At 37.2% G+C, this 16,233-nt stretch overlaps 1 long non-coding RNA gene across 1 annotated transcript; it reads left to right on the top strand.

The window, feature by feature from the left end:
* The first annotated feature begins 2,973 nt into the window (after positions 1 to 2,973).
* Positions 2,974 to 6,463, top strand: LOC144422015 (uncharacterized). Its single transcript, XR_013475099.1, has 3 exons — positions 2,974 to 3,387; positions 5,329 to 5,445; positions 5,867 to 6,463. It is a non-coding gene; the product is annotated as an uncharacterized LOC144422015 (long non-coding RNA).
* Positions 6,464 to 16,233: the final 9,770 nt, after the last annotated feature.

Below are 16,233 nucleotides of genomic sequence, written 5' to 3'. Positions count from 1 at the left end.
CGTGTTTTTATCGTAACAATTCAACTAAAGCATTATCTCAATTATTCGTACCGGTATTATGATTACATAGGGCAGTAATTTAATTATGAACCATAAGAGCTTAGACATGTCACGCGCTTTCAGGCGCTACACTCTTCCGGCCCGCGAACATCCCTCCAATTCAAGTTTTGGCCCGCGGCCAATAAAGTTTGGGAACCCCTGCTCTAGAGGCTTTCCTAATAAAAATGCATCCCGATTCAGTATTTACACATGGAATCGGGAAAAAGAGCGCGGGTGCATATGCATATTCGAAGCTAAATGAAAGCGCGTGGACGCATATCCCTTCGATGAAAGTCGAGTGCCAGTCCCGAAATTTGAATCAAAACACAAGCGTGGTAAATCGTGGCGATTCTAACTTTGTCCACTTATCTGTGGCCGTGGGTGCAATTGTACATGGATAAAGTTTTATGTGATTGCAAAAATCCTTTGACATGCTCCACAAAGTGTACGGATGGTCGTTCAAAACGCGCAGACTATCACCCAAAATTTAGCAAGTAGGCCGCGAGCCGAGGCCATTTATCTTTCAGTTTCGTAGCGCACATCAGGTAACTACCTGAAAATGATATTAAAATGTTCCTTAGAAATTTAGTAACAAATATTGCCTTGTTCCCACTTTCAAAAGTTGCACGTTCTACAGAAAAGACGCTTTTACTACAATAAATATGTGTTATCATCCGTCCTATTTTCTCTGCTTTTCCGGTATCATGGGCCAATGAACGCACAATTCTGCACGACGTAACAGTCAAGTTAGTCAGCTGTAGGTGGATCCCCAGTGGTCGGATGAATATCAGATGTACTACTACTGGTCGCTTTTGCGTTGAGTAGCCTTTCCATAGTTTTTTTCAGTTACCGGTAATCAGAGGCGTAGCTTAGGGGGGGGGGGGGGCAGTGGGGTACATATGCCCCCGGGCGCCAAGGTACAGGGGCGCCAAAATGGGGCTGGCAAAAATTTCACAACAAAGGTAAAAAACGGTCACAAGCAAGATCGCACCGGCGGCAGACATCTAATCTTAGTACATGGCAAACTGCACACTTGGTCAGACCACTTACGACTGCCGACGTCATCACGCACATAGCACGGTCAGATTTCCATCGTAATTACATGGCCAAAAAAATTTGGCCGGAAAACAAAGCAAAATTTGATTTGGTAACGTTAGGTAACAAAATGCACCGGGTTAATTACGTGGTTCTGTATCGTTAAGTTCTTGCCTGCGCACTCGGATGTAAGTTGATATTAGTTCTGTGCTGGAGACAAATGGAAACGGAATTTGGTTGAATGATGTTAATACATGTTTTGAGTAATACGTGGATTGTATTTTGTTGTCAAAGTACCGTACTTTGCGGCAGAGTTACATAAAATATATTATACTGTGCTAAAAGACCTCAATGCCGTTTTCGACAATTCGTCGAGATTGCACAGATTTTGCAAATCTCTACCACACGGACATCAATGGCCACGAACTTTTCACCGAAATTGGAGATTGCAGAATGCTGCTCAGTAACAGAACTGTAGATCAACCAGAAACTCCTTCGGCTCTTCTTGGTTTTATTGTGTCTTTTGGAGACGACGTTTTATTCAATCTGCGAATTTCTCTACAAATTTTGTTAACAATATCAGTTTCAATTGCAAGCTGTGAACGGTCTTTCAGCAGATTGAAACTTATTTTGTCGTATTCGCGTTCATCAACGGGACAGGATCGTCTCCGTGATCTTGCACTTCTAAGTGTTGAAAGAGAAACATTGGAAAAAAACAGATTTTGATGACGTGTTAACCAGTTTACGACAGTGAAATTGAAAGAATGAATTTATTTTAGACTATGTAGATCATCTTTGACAGTAACTGAGTGGGACATATGCTCTATTTTGTATAGCTTTGCTTCTTCTTTAAATAAAATGTTCCATTAAAATTTGAATTTACATATACATATATTTTTGAATAAATAATAAAATATATAAATACATATAAATTTGAATTCACATATCGTCACGCTAATAACCGAATTGCGTAAGTCATTTTGGGCGGTTTTGAATTTTTCATAAAATAGGTATTTATGTAATGCTGCGCACCTGTCTGTTAACTCAGATTTTATTTTAAGAATTCCGAAACCCATAAAAATAGAAATTTTGTATGATATGCAAATTTGTTCAATTGTTCCGTCATAATGAATTATCATTGTTAACGCAGGACTATTGTGACGTCACAAAGGCAAAATAACCTAGGCGAAGGATTTTCGAGTTTTTGCATCTCAGATTCTAGCTTAGCGCTAATAATTTTCAATTTATACTACTGTATAGGAAGGCGTGCACTTGTGATATTTACTGTCTGAGTCCAATTCACCTTGGTTGACTTTTATATAAGAGTACATTACTGTTTTATTCTTTATATTTAACTTTAGTCTTATTTCGGTGATGTGCAGAGCGTGTTATATTGATGAAATATATATTTTTAAACATAAAAAATAATGTAATTGAAACAGATTAGCTATTTTGGGGATTTTGGATTGTTTGGTTTTCAGGACTGGTACATATAGACAAGTTGCAAAATTGCGTATGTCCTCTAGCCATAGACACATTTTTGCCTAAATCACAGTGTGCCATTATGACGTCACATGACTGCGTCATACAAATTAACTTAAATCCGGCTACGATCAAAAAGTTCAACTATGGCAAATTAAAGACTCTCAATGGCATAGCAATATCATTAGGAAGTTTTTTTACGTTTTTCTCAAAACAGCTAAAAATGACTTACGCAATTCGGTTATTAGCGTGACGAAATATAATTTTTTTTTACATATACAATTAAATGCAATAGAAAACATGATTAAACGTGGGGGTCGGGGCGCCAATTTTATATTTTGCCCCGGGCGCAAAATATGCTGGCTACGCCTCTGCCGGTAATATTAGTTCAGTTATTCTAAGGAGGTGTTGAAAAGTATAGGTAAGATATTAAACACTTGTATATCCTTACCATAAATAGCAATTTTAGTTGAGCACTAGCTCATAAGACGTTGTTAAAGGTACGGTGCGGTAACTCCAAGGAAGGCTAGACCTAGAATAATATGTCACAAACAACGATATTTTCTGGCTTGCATGAAATGTTTATGATTAATTTAATGACTCTTCTTGACTATTCAGCAGACTTATACTACTATATAGGCCACAGCATATTTGGAAATAGAAATGAATGGCTGTTTCTGTAATGCACGGTTGTGTGAAAGAGAAGAAATTAATCAATTTTACTAATGTCGGTTGGTCTAAATCTAAATTCATAGAGTCGACAAGAACCTGGGAAGCAATGATAAGTTATGCCGGAGTGGAAAGAAAGGTAGCATTGGAAACGATTGAGAGGTGAGAAATCAAGTTGTAGACAAACAGTTGATGTTTCAAAATATAGTCTATAGTCCATACTCATACTGTCATGGGACATTTCAGACTGTGATATATTAAAATTTAGTGTAGATATAGTAGGGATGGGCAATGTAGAATAATTTACTATTCTAGAATAGTTAAATCGAATCCAGAATACCGAATCCTATTCTATTTTCATACTTATTCAAATAGTGGGAATTTCTACATTGCTGGATTTAGATGGTAAAAAATTGCAAATGTATTACTTACTATAAATGTATTAGGCTATCTATTTGGAAATGTCCTGAACATTGGATTTCATTTGATACTAAACAGGCAGTTCCCAGGACAGTAAAATTTGGGAATATTACAATATTTTTTGCCTTCCAATTGTTCCAAATGTATGTAATCCCTAAATACTAATAAATACTGATATGCTAAATTAAGACACGCTTTACACACTTTAATAGTAAGCGGTTAAATACAAAATAGACATGAAACGGCGTTAAATCATTATTAATATAAGTCTGCCAAGTATACTAAAACATACCCGCTGAGAACCAGCGTGTGGCCACTGCAACCTATGCGCCGTTGTAAAATATTAAATTTAACCACTATCAATTAAAATCAACCATTTATTCTGTGAGAGCAAGACACGTAAAACCAAGTTCCGGTAAACGCGATTTCGTACTTAGTTATTAGGTAATAACATCTGAAGACGAACTCATTTTCTATGATTATCGTTACATATCATTATCTACCCAGACATGGCCCTACTCAAATTCGATACGTCACTATTCTATACGTCACTACAGACTTCCGATCAAACGTGCGTCTATCTTGGACGATAGAAATGTTATCATTAATCATTATCAACCCAGACTTAGCCCCACTCAAATTCAATACGTCACTATCTTCGCCAGATGCGGCAACTTTTTTCAAAATTTATCGGCGACTAAAATGCTACAGACACTCGATCGAACGTGCGTCTATCTTGAACGATAGGAATGTTATCATTAATCATTATCTACCCAGACTTAGCCCTACTCAAATTCAATACGTCACTATCTTCGCCAGACGTGCGTCTATCTTGAACGATAGAAACGGACCGAAAAATATGTAATCTTTTGAGAGTGAAATTAAAGTGTGACAGTTGTTCGCGTTTTGCGATATAACTTTGTATTTCGGAAAATGGTATAATAAAATTATTCGTAAATAATATTTGATCTAAATTAATGGCGAGTTATGTTATAACATTTAACGCCTGGCTTTTGGTTTACGTGCATCATTTTTTTGGGAAAACTCGTAGGTCGCGAAAAATCATTTAATTTAAAATGAGGCAAGGCACGTCTGTAAACAATTAAAGATTGTTGCATTCAGATTATCGGAATATCACCAGTAAGTCGGCACAAATGACGCTAGCTAGATAGCAAAGAAGGAAAACGCAAAAATGGTGCAATAACGAGTCCTCGCCGTGAGGTTATATTACCGACTTCTTGTCCTGAATATGCCGATTGATATTACAGTGTTTGATGTTTACCGATTTACGGGTTCTTTGCGAGCAGACGCAAGTTTAATTAAACGAGAGAGATTTCCACGCGAGAAAAACGCTCGTCTATAATTGATAAATCAGAAACCCGAAATACAAAAATTGACGCTTGGCGCCGGAGAGGCGGAAACCGAATCCTGTTATCGGATCCCGTTGGATTCGAATACTTTGGGATTCGAATCCTCCGGATTCGGTATTCTATATTGCCCATCCCTAAGATATAGTCTAGTAATGGTATGCAAACACTGCTGGACTGTAGTACATGCAATGAGCATATATACGCTCATTTAGTACATCAGATAAAATGCATTATGTATTCAAGGTATTAGTTAGTATTTAGGGGTATTTTTAAAATCATGCTGCTCCAAATATTATTTTCTTCCTTATTTTAGATACTGTACTACGAAAGAAAACGGCAATGTTCCACCAATCCGACCTAACGCAGGCTCTGATCCCTGCTGCTATCAGTGCTATAAAATGGATTAAACAAGAAGTCTTGAAGCTTAAAGGTATATGAGAATCATAATAGTTGCAAACAGCTTAGATGGGCTATTCATATTGAAATACTTTAGCACTTTTCTGCAATTGGAACTGCCCATCAAATTCATGTTGGAGACTTCATTGAGATTTTCAATTCATTTTTTTCCCTCGACTAAGAAGATCTTTTGAGGTTAACGAGGCATTAATAAATAAAGCTGAGGAATTTGAAGAGGATATGAAGAATGTAAATGATACCAGGGCACGTCTATTTAACACTGTCAAACATAAGGATTATACTCTCCACCCAACAATGATTCACTGAAGAAGCATGTGGCCCTCAAATCAGTTCTTGAGTTGGCAAACTGCAAAGAAAAATAGTCAAAATAATTTATGAAAGTGTGCCAAAATCAACTTAAATTGCACAGATTTTTGTTTTCGTATTGACTGCAGAAATCACAGTACACCTATAGAGGAAAAGTCGATTTTTGAGATAGTGGATTTCGAAAACAATTCAGAAGAAAGTGAATTAGATATTACAGTTGATTTAATAAGTATCATACATTTGTTTTGTTTTTTCGGACATTTGTTAGTGTCGTAGTCCTGTTTCTAGAAATATTATTGCCTTTTCAAATACATAACCACATAAACTAAAAAAGATTAATTGTGAATTGTAATATTTCTGTTCACTATGTTATGTACATATTGTACATTCATTTAATTTTCTTGACTTTTGCGGTAAATTTCTAAGTGAGAAATAACTGATTTATTTGTGTTTTCGTGCTCACGATGTTAATTTGTGACTTCATTGCTTAAAAATAAATAGGTTTGATAGCTTCTATAAAATGGATGTAGCTTTTTATGCTGTTCTTGTTGTAAACTGCTTGTGGTTATTACATAAAATTTATTCGCAAATGTGAATCAGCGTTGTTGGTGTCGCTGCTTTCGAGGTCACTCCCGACTCCTGTCACACAATTAAAGTATTTTTTGTTGTTGGTTACATGTATGCCATATTTTTCGTAATCTACCTAATAAATTATGATTGACTGAGGAAGTCCGATTTTGGTCAGGCAAAACATTACAGGAATACATTTGTGTTAGTGTGCTGTAGGGCTCTCGAATTGTATAGTTCTTATGTATGTGTTGTAAACTTATGGTTATTGAATTTCCGGGAACCTCTTATATTCAATTTTGCACCAGGATTGTGGAACAAGCTGTAATGCGTTCATTATGTTCGTTTTCACACAAAACTGAAGAATTTATTTAGTTACCAGATGTGCGCTACGAAACTCATTTTCTGGGCGTTTTCATGGTTTCGTCTCACGGCCCATATGCGTGGTAAGGATCTACAAGTGTTTAGTAACTTACTTATACATTTTTCAACAACGTCTTAGCATAACTTAACTAATAATAACTAAACAGGGCTATGGAAAGGCTGCCCAACTCAGCGCAAGGTCGAGCAGTAATAACTAATATTCATCCGCTCGCTAACAGCTGGTTTAATTCAATTGTTACGTCATGCAGAAGTCATTGTTCCTAGCCGAAAATGTAGAGAATATAGGACAGATCGTAGCACATATTTAGGCTTACCATACGTCCCGGTTTAGCCGGGACAGTCCCGGATTTGACAAGCTGTCCCGGCGTCCCGGCCGGTTGACTCAAATGTCCCGGGTTGTCAGCACGGTTTTCATGGGTGAAAAATTCAAATTCATTATTATTACAATTTTTTTTTTAACTGTGACAGCCCATTTACCACTGTTTTGCGACACACTTTGCTAGTTCAGAGAGAGAAATCGCTCTATTGTTATGTCACAATTGGTATATGTTTTAATGCGTTTTCTGGCGTTAACTGCAATGTCGTTAAGTTGTCGAAATGCCAAAAAGAAAGTACAAGTTTTCTGATGAGTTGAAGAAAGATTTACCTTATTTGAAGCAAACTGAAGGAGGAAAGGTACACTGTACGCATTGCAGATCTGTTTTTCTATTAGTCATGGCGGACGTTCAGATGTCAACGATCATATCCAAAGCAGGAAGCACAAAACAATAAACATTGGGGCATCGACTCGACTGACCAATTTTGCGATAACAAATTTGGATGATTCTGTGTCGTTGGCAGCCGACATTTACCTATCACACTGCTATTCATGACCAAAGTTTTGACTGCACCTCTAAATTAATTTCAAATTTTTTTTAGGCTAAATTTGCATTAACTTGTAAATATACACAGTTAGAATTTCTGATGTCCGCTGTTTGATAAGCGGATTCGCTGACTTTGCACGTTTAGCCAGAAATAAATGAGAGTTGGTGCATTGCTCCGCTGTTCTCCTCTGAATTTAATGATGATTTACTTCAAGATCGAATGGCAACAAAACGCAGAAAAGTTGATGCTAAGTGCAAAGGGTTCAATGGCGCTGAAAATATTCAAATGGAATTTTTTGAGATGCAATGAGGAAATAAATCTATATTCTATTCGAGATGTATCACTGCTTGATTTTTAATATAAAAAGTATCATCCGTTCAGTTTCAACTTTCTAAAAATATGTGCGGCCCGTCAATGACTCGCAACCCTTAATTTTGGCCTGCGGGCGACAAAAGGTTGCCGACCCCTGCCGTAGATGTTGCAAATATTCTTTCAGAGGTGAAGCTAAATTTGCAGGGAAAAAATTTGTATTTAAAAAGAATGTTTGCGATTTTTACGAGAAATGTCTATCGTATATAGAGCTGCGCGATGAAGCCTACAATGCTGCCAGGCCACACATATGGACAAATTTGAAGAGTGAAATAAACTGGACTGAAGTGTTTGGTCTGCAAAATTGATAAATGATATGTTTGGTTAGCTGATCAGGTTTTGAATAGCGATGCACTTTTTGACGAATACTGATAAAGAGATATTTATCTGAGCATGGTTCAAATGCAATTTGACTTACTTTGCCGGTTGAAATTAAGTGGACAAAGATGTTTAACGTTTTTTCTAACAGAAATATTAGCATTTCGAATTTGCAGCAAATTGGTTGATTTTGTTTTTCGGAACATCGGCATCTGTTAAAAGGATTTTTCCCATTGTTAAAAAATTTTGGTCCGAAAGCAGGTGCAGAATGCCAGAAGAAAATATAAAACCACTCCGTAACCTGCAAATGTAATGGTGATGTCTCTTGTTATCAGTTTTATGACAAAATCAAAACAAGAATTTTTGAGAAAGGTTCCATCTGCGGACAAATACTTTTGGTCTAAATGAATAATACAAACTAATTTTTTGTGTTTTTTCTAATTCAATGATCAGTAGAGATTTACAGCCGTATATACCCGCAATGGCATGGTAGACGTTCCAATATTATCAAGACTGGCAATCGACCGAATGTTTGCCAAATCGCACCGTCCCGGTTTTTTATTTCAGATTTATGGTAAGCCTACGTAAATGTCGTAATCGGACTTTGCATTGTTTTGTAAACTTGGCGTCAAAATCATTTACATTGTTTTTTGTTCATAAGCCGCTGAAATCGCGAACATATATTCTGCAATGAAATATGTTATAACTTATACGTAAGGTAGGAAAGACGCTCGCACATATCTGGGAGATGTTTTTGTACAACCATCAAAATTATGCGACGTAACAAATAGGCAACTATTCAATTAAATCGTGCAACAACGTGATGTAAGAACATTGGGAATTACAATATATTGTTTGCTTATTTGTTGCTGTTTATTTGAGGCTTACTGCACTAAAGCACGTTTGATTTTACTGGAGAAAGACACACAGATGGGCCTAACTGTCCATATAGAACAATATCATCCATGGTTTTTTAGTCCACAGTTGTTTTAACAATAACAATATTACTCTTAACTCAGTTCACTAAAGTTTGCACTGGAGACAAAAACACTATTGCTGGTTAAATCCACATTGAACAAATTAATTACTAATTACCATTGAAGATTTGTTAATTAGCCATCGAGATACTCATCGTGACTGAGATTGGGAGATACGGTAGGTAAACAACACAATAGTTGTATATGTTAACATCTCTGCTGCAAGGTTAACTTATATTGTAGCATAAGTGTCAGCATGTTGTTTTAATACTGCTTTTAGTTAAGTGCTATAGACCTCATCGTGATTGAACTGGAATAAAAATAAATAGGCTCATGAGTACATGATTGGAAAAAAGTTGGATGGAAAGTACCATTGATCCAAGGCAGATCTTATCAGAGGTGATTGGAATGCAAATGGCATAAGCGTTTGCTGTAATTTGAGCTAGAAGCATCAATCATTTTTATCATTGCAACTAGCAACTTGAGCCGCCTAAATTCGAATTCCTAGCTAAAAAAGCAACGAGTAACACTCATACAAGCTCACTCTTTCAATTTCTTCCCTGCTCTGCGGGTTTTGAATGAAGTCAGCAATAGAGTCTTGTGTATTTTGTTTTTGGGTTTCCATCATAAAATTAAAAAAATATAGAAAATATGTTTTAGATGTTGATGAATACGCAGTGCCACTGCATTTTGGAAATGCACAAGATTTAGCACAGCTCTCAATAAAAATGATACACTGATTAATTTAATAGATTATGGTCGACAACAAGTCGATGACCTGTCTGGAGTGGTGAATAGCATACGATCTTGAGGCAGATAATTTGTAGTATGGACAGATCACGGCAAAAATGTGGCCGACGATGCCTGAACCTGTCCCCGAGCATCGACTTCCTTGTTTACTTCGTGACATTGGCCAATCAGCAAGATGCAAAAAGTGACGTAACAATGCTCCTTTTTCGCATCTGCTCAGACACTTTTCCCACTCAGACAGATTTTCAAGCGTGGTCGTAAACATTACCTCGTTTTCGTGTTTTTGAACTCTATTCGTTAGTTTTCAGTTGTGTTTCGGAAACTTAAATATAAATCAGATAATTCAATGATCCCTCTGTCTTCCTCGGAGTTTTAATTTAATTGCAGCAATAAAAAATTATTGTAGAAATAGCTATGATAGACTAGGGAATAGACTAAAATTCTCAACCGGTACTTTTAAAAAACAGATTGTTGTATGCGATGAATCATATTGATGGTTTGAAACACATACCCCATTTCACAGGCGTCAACCCGCAAAAGCACTCTTAAAATAGACCGGAAAATTTTGCAATGGTAAAGCATTGGAAGAATTTTTCGGGGGTCAAAGGTTCATTGCCTTTAATCATCATCAAACAGATCAAGAATCAAATCAAATCACAAAAACAAACAGGAAAACAAAAGTATATAACACACATTCAAATCTTATCACACATTTCCTCCCTTAAAATTTCATGATCTCCTGGTCATACTGTACACGCAAAGTATCAAAACTGGAGGTATACTAAAGTAACACTATCACAAAAATCAATCTCAAAACGAAAAAATCGCTGGTAACCATATTTTGTATAAACGCCTCGAAATGTCTTCTGCAGTCTGACTTTATTAGCCAATACTGTAAGTATTCCAAAAAGAATCAGTTACCACTAATAAGTAACTATTGTCGGAGCTCGCCACGGGTAAAGCACATACTACTTTAATCCAAATATTTTGCAGAAGCCGCAACTCGCTAGATGTAAGTGAAGGAGCTCTTGGATTTGTAGACGGAATTTTAGCTGATTCACAAACTTTACCACAATTATTATCAATACCCAAACGTTCGCCTTCGTGACAATTATCATGCGTCAAACGCACAATTTTATTTATCATTGATTCAGAAACCATCAACTGTAAATAAAACAAATCCAAAATTTCAGAATCATCCACTCTTCCATACATAACGCGATTTTTAACAACTACGTTAATTTACCAAACTGGCCCAACAAATGTTTTAAAGTTGGAATCGTATGATTAACCGTTTTAAAAGAAAGCCATTAACATGAAACAATCCAATGAAATACCACTGACAAATTTGGGTCAGTGTTTTGCATTGCACTCAGATTGCAAATCTGCTCAACCCAACTCTCGACAAAAATCTATGGAGTTTCTCGTTCCCCCTCGTATGTCAAAATCTATCCTCCACGGAAAGTCCAAACGAGCACACATTTCAGAAGATGTCTTCGAAGGGGCTTTCGACTGATTGCGGCTGCATTTCCATGCTTCACAAAGCTGTGGTTGCTGTCTAAACATTTATTATTTGAAGTACTTCGAATTTTGCATATTGACGAACTTCACTGGGGCATAGGCACTTCTAACGGCAACCGCCGCTCTTTCTTTGCCCTGCACGACAAAGTCTGCAATATTTGTGCCGTGGAAAATTGTTCAATCGCGATTCAAAATATTTTCGCGGTTACACCTACCGAAGCTATCTCCAGTTTTATTGCAACACGGTCAGTCTCTTTCAAAATGTCTAACATTATTATCTCGATAGATTCGTCGGCAGTTGTGTATTGAATCGTTGGATCCCCGGGGCTCTCTCAAGTGCTTTTTTGCTTTGATCCAACCTCTCAAATCTCATTTTTATTTCAAGAGGCATGTGCATGATTTTGTTTAAAATGGAATCTCTCTCCTCATTTAATTCGCAACTAGACTTCGCTGTTTTTGATACATTGATATAATTAATCGCAATCTCATCATTCGGATCACTGTCTCCGGTTGCCATAGATAGTCATATTCTAACGGCTTCATGAAAATCCATGCGCTTTCTTTTGCGGTTGTTTTCTGTATTGTGTGAACAGTTGCCCTATTAGAAAATCTTCTCATTAAATAAGGTACAAAATCTGGTTTTCGATATCACGATCGGACAGATTAATTTAGTCAATATCTCTGATTCGGTTAATCAAAATATACTCTTGGCTGCTTTCATTCTCCTTCTGGATCTTATTAAACAGTTCCTGCCTCGACTTGTGCAAACACGATGTCCCAGATGCACTCGACCTCAAATCTAAACAAATAATCGTCATATGCTTTCTCGACTCTGGTGACGCATCCACACTAGCGCAATAAGAACCGAATCCCCTCTTAAATTGTTCAAAAACCTCTTCTTAGTAACATTACACTAAGCGCATATCTCACGCCGTAGTGATATTTTTCAGCTCTTAAGCTGCGAAAATATTTAAATGCTATTGTAGAAAAATGGAAGAGCTCATCTTTGTATGTCAGCTTTATCTTCTAGTGGAAGCTTTTCCTCCAAATTATGAAACTGTGAAACTCCCTGCGCGAACATTCCACTCGTGTATTTTTGATCTCAACATTGAAGCACAGAAATTTGCGTATGAATTCTACCCTCAAAATTTGCCTGACTATGAGCACAAAATATGCAGTGTTATTATTACCTTGCATGAAAATATGGCAAACAAGAAAAAAATACATATTTCTGAAAAGGAATGGCGATATATATATCACGGTACGCGCACCGTCTAATTCTAATCTGATGTGCTAGACAATGAGTATTCCTCTTGTTTCCAATTCATAGGAAGAAACGGAATCGGAAACAATTTTTAAAGCTAGCGGATTAGGCCTTTTTCGACACCATATGCAGTTTTAGGCGAACACTACTCCCGTTTTTAAACTGGTATTGAAATACCGGCGAACATTATGCCAAACGTTTTAAAACTATCCGTTACACATTGTTTATCTATAGAGCTGATGAAATAATTGACTTTCTCGAGAAAGTTTTGCTTACTTCAGCTATAGGTTTGAACAGTTGCTACAAAAACATAGGATTTAAATGTTTTCTTGCCTAGTACTTTGGGAGGCTTCGTAAAATGAATCAAAACGTACGAGCACACATAAATAAAAAAAAACGACCACTCGCCGTGTCCACTTGTAATGTTGTCTTCATATTGTAATTGTAGTGCATTCCGCGCACAAGGATGCTAATAGCTCCTGACTATTTGTGAGCAGGGCATTTTCTTGTTTTGCGTCTGAAAATGTATATAATATTTACCAGTTGAATATTCTAGCGTCACCACCATATCGTTGACAGAACTTGTTTGTAATTTTGATAGTATCTAAGTAAGGTTCACCTTGATCTTTTGGCGGAACCTCGTAAACATGCGGATGTCTTCTTTTAAGTGCATGCAATTTTTTAACGATTCATATCCGTGCCCCCATTTTTTAGATATTTTTATCTATCGCGCATGATTGCCACCAGGTATATTCATGTCGAAGATAAATAAAACACAACCGGTTTATAGCAAAACGACGTAATTCGCCGACTTTTCGACTTTCTATTCAGAAAAACTTCATCAAGGCATGATATGGAAAGCACAGTATCGTAAATATATATACGAGGTGTGGCTAAAAAGAAACGAGACTGACGTCACAGATTGCGCAACACGATTAACCATTGGTAATCAACACTTTTACAGTGTGGTGTAATATGTGTTCTTTGTTCAACAGCTTTTTTGACACAATATCGCAATTATTTTTGCTCTTTAGGAGCCATAGGTGAATGTGATTAATTGCTTGTTGAAAAAAAAAATTGCCGTGCGAGATCTGATTGAGTTTTTTGGCGATAGGGGGTTCAATTGCAGAATGACGATTGAGCAATGAATTAACATTAAATTTTGTGTCAAACTTGGAAAAACGGCGACTGCGACTTTGAAGAAATTGTGTGATGTTTATGGAGATTCTTCCATGTCCAGAACAAGAGTTTTTGAATGGCACAAGCGATTTGTGGGATGCAGGGAGGATGTGGAGGATGATTCGAAGTCAGGAAGGCCTTGCACTTCCACAACTGATACCAACATCGAAAAGGTATCAGTTGTGAGTTCAGTTGTGAAAGGCAGTTGATTCGCAGCGACCGTCGCTCAACAATTCGCGTCATTGCGAAGTTGGAAAAGACAAAAAAAAACGGTTCGCACCAGTTTGGTTGACACTTTTGGCTTGTGAAAGGTGAGTGCCAAAATGGTGCCAAGGCTGTTGACTGAGGAGCAGAAAGCTCAACGATTAAATGTTGCCCAGTTGACATGCATTTTTCCAAGTTTGACACAAAATTTAATGTTAACTCTTTGCCCAATCGTCATTCTGCAATTGAACCCCCTATCGCCAAAAAACTCAATCAGATCTCGCACGGCAATTTTTTTTTCAACAAGCAATTAATCACATTCACCTACGACTCCTAAAGAGCAAAAATAATTGCGATATTGTGTCAAAAAAGCTGTTGAACAAAGAACACATATTACACCACACTGTAAAAGTGTTGATTACCAATGGTTAATCGTGTTGCGCAATCTGTGACGTCAGTCTCGTTTCTTTTTAGCCACACCTCGTATATAGAACAGAAAAAAAGGCCGACCTCGTGAAGTAAACTACAAATGTCGTGTTTTACAACGTAGGGATAAAATGCGGGTCTTTCTCGACTGCTGACAGGACGATTTTATCTGGTTTCCTTCAAATCAGGATCAAAATAAAATCCTTTAGTATGTTTAAGACGGTTGAAATGAACGTTTAGATTTTTACCAATGCACAAGCTATTTATATATATATATATATATTAATAAACTTGCTACACTTTAAAGATCATTTCTTCTTGTCAGTATTATATTTGATTTTATAGTTTATGAAATTCAGACAATGAAAGACTATATTGAACAGGGAGGTTCTGCTTCACCGAATAGATTAAAGATCACTGGTCCACCAAATTGTAGACTGCAAATCAAAGAGTGCAGTTAAATAATAAAACCCAAAAGATGAGAATTGATTTAATTGGTCAAATCCAAGGAGGAAAGGTTTTAGAAATCGCACCCAAGCGAAAGAAATTATAACTTATTGTATTGATTTCATATCAGTGGGTACTAAATAAATACTTGCAGTACACTGAGTTTTTCACCTATTAATTTATGTTACAAATTCAATGAAAGTTTATATGATGCTAACTGAGAAAATTGATATTATCACATATAAATTGGTAAACGTATATATCAGTGGCGGCGCGTCAATAGGGCCAACCGGGGCAATGCCCCGGTTGTTTTTTCGGTATAATAAAAAATATTCGAAAAATACCTCAATATCGGTTGCACAGACTGTCTACACTAGCCATATTCTCGCGACATGGTTCATTTTTCGCTCGCAAAGCCTTCGCCGAACGTCGACGGGGCGACGCCGATTTTGCCCCGGTTGCTCATTGTATATCGTATTCTCTCTTTTAGCTTCCACTCGCTGCGTTTGTCTCGTTTGTTTTCTGTTTCTTTTACTAAATCATCGGGGCCGATCGGGGCTAGCCCCGAAATTATGACGACACATTGCCGACGTTTCTTACAACAACGTGTTGACATATTCACGCATTCCTTCTCGTTCGTTGGTTGCTTGAAGAGTTGAAAGTTTCCTCGCCTTCGTTTTTGTCGCTTGTTTCGCTATTTGAATCAGTTAGAGACCTTTAGTCCATTTGCTTTCGATTTTCCACATTCCGTTTGAGCTCCTCACTTCTTTCCGGCTTCGCATTTCTTAGCTTTAGACCTCATAATGAATAAGGTTGATGCACTACTTCGCACTCCGTTTTCGCAGCTGCCGCTGGAACAAAAATTAGAGGTACAACGTCTTGGGCCTTATCAACCAAAAAATTGTTCACTGGAACAATCCCATGACGGAGGAAAGCGTCGGCGTACATTCTGCGCAGAAACTTGGTATAAAAAACACGAATGGTTGTGTTACAGCGAGGACAAAAATGCACTTTTTTGTTTTTATTGCCTACTTTTTGCTACCGTCCGTGACTCACGTTGGTGTAAATTTGGTTTTAGAGATCTTAAACATCTTTCCGAGCGTGCCAGGGATCATCAATCTTCTATGGAGCAACTGGACAATGCAGTAAAATACCGAACATTCGGAAATGTTAATATTGCAGCACAGTTGGATGAAGGACGCGCGGTTTCTATTCGTCGGCACAA

Source organism: Styela clava, chromosome 4 (genome assembly GCF_964204865.1).
Source record: "Styela clava chromosome 4, kaStyClav1.hap1.2, whole genome shotgun sequence".
NCBI classification, from domain to species: domain Eukaryota; kingdom Metazoa; phylum Chordata; class Ascidiacea; order Stolidobranchia; family Styelidae; genus Styela; species Styela clava.
The sequence above is the reverse complement of the archived record's forward strand: the minus strand, read 5'-3'. Positions and strand labels throughout refer to the sequence as shown.